The sequence below is a fragment of the Schistocerca serialis genome, chromosome 2 (assembly GCF_023864345.2).
Source record: "Schistocerca serialis cubense isolate TAMUIC-IGC-003099 chromosome 2, iqSchSeri2.2, whole genome shotgun sequence".
Lineage (NCBI taxonomy): Eukaryota > Metazoa > Arthropoda > Insecta > Orthoptera > Acrididae > Schistocerca > Schistocerca serialis.
Genome location: NC_064639.1, coordinates 192259428 through 192264138, shown reverse-complemented (window position 1 = coordinate 192264138; position 4711 = coordinate 192259428). Strand labels below are relative to the sequence as shown.

Genomic DNA, 4711 nt, shown 5'->3' with positions numbered 1-4711 from the left:
AGGGAAGGTCTAGAGTGGGTCATCAACATACCACCTGGACGGTCGAACAGCAGGCCAATGTTGTTTTCACAGATGACAGCCGATTTGGTCTGGAGGGTGATTCCCGATGGATTCGTATCTGGAGGGAACGTGGAACACGATTTCGGGACTGTAGCTACCCTTTTTTCTATCCCGACTTCCGTATCTTCAATGAAAGTAGGAATGTTAATTTATCTATACATCAGCTCTCTAAATACCCGCTCTATCGGGCTACTTTGAGGTCTGTGCTTGGAGATGAAGATATGCCGGATTTTCTGTTCGGACATCACTTGCTTCCAACGTTTACTAGTAAAATATGATGCGTTATCTGTAACTACTCTTTCTGGTTTCCCTACACCATAAATATATTTATTCACAAATATCCTCAACATAGGTGGCTCTGAGCACTATGGGACTTAAAATCTATGGTCATCAGTCCCCTAGAACTTAGAACTACGTAAACCTAAGTAACCTAAGGATAGCACACAACACCCAGTCGTCACGAGGCAGAGAAAATCCCTGACCCCGCCGGGAATCTAACCCGGGAACCCGGGCGTGGGAAGCGCGAACGCTGCCGCAAGACCACGAGCTGCGGACCCTCAAAATAGGTCTTACATTCGTAGTTCTTATAGGATATAACTTAATAAATTTCGAAACCACGTCATAGAAACCTCTCACGTACCGAAAATTTCCCTTCACAATCGGCCACGGCCCGATTACATCACACGAAACCAATTCCAGTGGTTTAGACGGAATGATTGGATGTAATGCTACTTTATTACTGATATTACTTGGCTTAGTCTTATGACACAAAACACATCTAGACAAAATTTGTACTGCATATTTTCTCAAGTTTGGGTAAAAACAATATCTTAATAATTTGCTTACACATTTCTTTACACCCGCGTGTCCCCAAACTAAATGAGTATACCAAATAATCGTAGTCAAACATTCAGTAGGTATGCATATTAAATAGTTGGAATCTGCATTTTTACGATAGTACAATGTCCCGCCGATCAGCTGATATTTATTGCCATTCACGTTACTCGCTTGTTTCAAAGATCGTATTATATTGCCCCACTTCTTATCGGCACATTGCAATTCAGTGATTTTGTTACACATATCATCAAACTCCTTTTAATAAAATGTTGATCTCATTAAAAATAATTTAAAATTGTGTTCACTGTCGTCATAATTATTTTCTTCTAAACCTTTAGGTAAATGGGACAACGCATCTGCTACTACATTGTCTCGGCCCATTTACATGTTTTACATCGATCTTATACCCTTGTAATAGTAGTACCCAGCGAGTTAACCTGGCATGTAACATTTTACTGGATAACAATAATGACACTGCTAGATGGTCACAGTAAACCGTAATCTTTTTACCATAAACAACATACGTAAACTTCTTCAACGACCAAACAACGGCCAGAACTTACAGCTCGGTAGTACTATACGACCGTTCACATGCTGATAGAATTCTACTTGCAAAAATGATAATTCTAATAGTATTAGGATAATTCTTGTTCTCCATTTGGAATAGAACACTACCCAGTCCGACGTTTGACGCATCATGTGCAATGCAAAAATCCTTTTCCAAGTCCGGATGCCTCAAAATCTCTGCTTGTAATAAGGAATCGCGAATATTATCGAACCCTTCCTTACAGTCAGTACTCCAATTCCATTACACATTTTTCCGCAATAAATTTAATAAAACGTCATTATTAAGAATTTGGTTAGGTAAGAACTTTCGAAAAAATGACACCAATCCCAGAAATGACTGCTACGGTCGCAGGTCGAATCCTGCCTCGGGCATGGATGTGTGTGATGTCCTTAGGTTAGTTAGGTTTAATTAGTTCTAAGTTCTAGGGGACTGATGACCACAGATGTCAAGTCCCATAGTGCTCAGAGCCATTTTTGAACCAGAAATGACTTTAATTGCTTTTTAGATTTCGGATAAGGAATATTCTTCAGACTGTCTAATTTCTTGGGATCGGGTATAATACCACTAGGTGAAATACTGTGCCCCAAAAACCTGATCTTATTTCTCCCAAATTTAGATTTTGTTAAATTAGCAGTAACCCCATATTCTTTAAATCTTTCTAAAACTCTATTTAACAAATATAAATGCTCTTCCCAGGTTTGAGTAGTTATCAATAAGTCGTCTACATATACGGTCACTGCTTTGAGTAATTCAGTTCCCAGGACTGTATCCAGTGTGGCTATGAAAACTCCTCCACTAATATTTAACCCGAACGGCATGACTTTAAACTGATAGCACCTGCCACCGAAAACAAATGCCGTATATTAACGTGATTCCTCCGTTATTTTTGTTTGCCAGTAAGAAGCTCGGAGGTCCAAAGAAGTTAAAAAAGAGACTCCATAGAATTTCTGAAGGTTTTCAGGTCGTGTTCTCACGGGTATTAAAATTTTATTGATGTCTCGAGCATCTGGAACCAATCATAGATTAACATTTGCCTTTTCCACTGCCAACAACGGACTGCAATAGTGAGAACTGGATGGTTCAGTAATATCCCTTTCTAGCATCTTTTTAATCTCTTTTTGAACACCTTCTCTTTTTGACCATGGTATTGAGTAATTTCCTCTACTAAAATTCTTACGCGGATAAACTCTTAAGTTATATTCAAACCCTTTTATTACTCCTGGTTTTTTTATTAAAAGTGGATTTGAACTTCGTTAACACTGAAGATAAATCTTCCCTTTGAAAATCCGTGAGATATTCTGATTCCGATACTTTATCATTAATAATATTTTCACTGATTTCATTTGTATGATCCTCGCAATGATCATCACAACCTTGCAGTAAAATGTCATTATTCAAAAATCTTATATTAAAGCTATTACAGTATGTTCCATGAACATCAAATCATTTCATGAACTTTAACTCAACAAATTTATCACTTATTTCTAACTTACATGTACCTTCTTTAAAATCTAAGATAGCGCTGTGATCTCTTAGGAAATTCCAACCCCAAATACACATTACAGAAAGTTTCTCAACAAACAAGAAGTCGCTTATTAATCGATCATCTTGTATTTCAATTTTAGTTTTAATCTGCCAGGAAGTTTCATATCAGTGCACACTTCCGCAATATCCTTTCTTTCAGGAGTTCTAGTTCTGCAAGATTCGCAGGAGAGCTTCTGTAAAGTTAGGAAGGTACGATACTAGATACTGGCAGAAGTAAAGCTGTGAGGACGGGGCGTGAGTCGAGCTTGGGTAGCTCAGTTGGTAGAGCATTTGCCCGCAAAAGGCAAAGGTCCCGAGTTCGAGTCTCGGTCAGGCACAGAGTTTTAATCTGCCAGGAAGTTTCATATCAGCGCACACTCCGTTGCAGAGTGACAATCTCATTCTGGAAACATCCCCCAGGCTGTGGCTAAGCCATGTCACCGCAATATCCTTTCTTTCAGGAGTGCTAGTTCTGCAGGGTTCGCAGGAGAGATTCTGTAAAGTTTGGAAGGTAGGAGACGAGATACTGGCAGAAGTAAAGCTGTGAGGAGGGGGCGTAAGTTGTGCTTGGGTAGCACAGTTGGTAGAGCATTTGCCCAGAAAGGCAAAGGTCCCGAGTTCGAGTCTCGGTCCGGCACACAGTTTTAATCTGCCAGGATGTTTTCTAAATGCGTAACTTTAATGCTCAAGGTATCGTACGTTTCAGTAATCTCTTGTACGTCATCTTGGACTTTTCAAATCTTTTCTGAAAATCTGAGTCTAAGTTATCCAATTTATCGGCTAATGTTTTATTTTCTTTTAAATTATTCTCTTCTTATTTGGCAAAACGCTCTGCTTCTCTAGCAGAAATACTTTCCTCCAATTTGGCGAAACGCGCTGCGTCTCTAGCGGAACGCTCAGTTTCTCTCGCTGAACGTTCCGCTTCTTTGGATGCAATACTTTCCTCCAATTTAGCGAAACGCGGTGCGTCTCTAGCAGAACGCTCAGCTTCTCTCGCTTGTAAATTACGGTAATATTACGCTTCGGCAAGATCCTCCCTATTCTTTCCGTTACATTTTTAACAAACGGCAGGAAAACCTTAGATTTTGCAGTAGCCTGTACGTCAGTATGATTTCTGCGTGGCTGCCTCAACGCACGTTTTATTTCGGCGGACGAATATCCGTTCTTCGTTAGTGCATTGTGGAGATGTTCCATCTCAGCGTTGAGCAACTCAGGTTCACAAATATTTCTAGCTCTGTCCGCTAACGTCTTGATAACACCCCGATTCTGTTGTGGGTTGTGGTTCGACACCCGGGGCAAATAGCGGTCCGTGTGCTTGGGTTTGCGGTATACTGAGTGGCCCAAACTACCATTTTCGTTTCTAAAAACAAGCACATTGAGGAAATGTAATTTGCCGTCTACCTCCTCCTCCATTGTAAACTGAATTCTCGGGTTTATAATGTTCAGATGTTCGTGAAACCGGCTTAGTTCCTCCCTACCATGTCTCCACAGCACAAACGTGTCATCCACGTATCGGAACCATACATTTGGTTTTTTGCTGGCAGTACCTAAGGCCTGTTCTTCGAATTTCTCCATGAAGAAGTTTGCAATTACGGGACTTAGGGGGCTTCCCATAGCCACGCCATCCGTTTGCTCATAACCCACGCACACGGACCGTTATTTGCACCGGGATTCGAACCACCACCCGTAACAGAAGCGGGGTGTTATCAAGACGTTAGCGGA

At 40.7% G+C, this 4711-nt stretch overlaps 1 non-coding gene across 1 annotated transcript; it reads left to right on the top strand.

Moving 5' to 3' along the window:
• Window positions 1-3253: 3253 nt before the first annotated feature.
• Window positions 3254-3326, top strand: Trnal-caa (transfer RNA leucine (anticodon CAA)). Its single transcript has one exon. It is a non-coding gene; the product is annotated as a tRNA-Leu (tRNA).
• Window positions 3327-4711: the final 1385 nt, after the last annotated feature.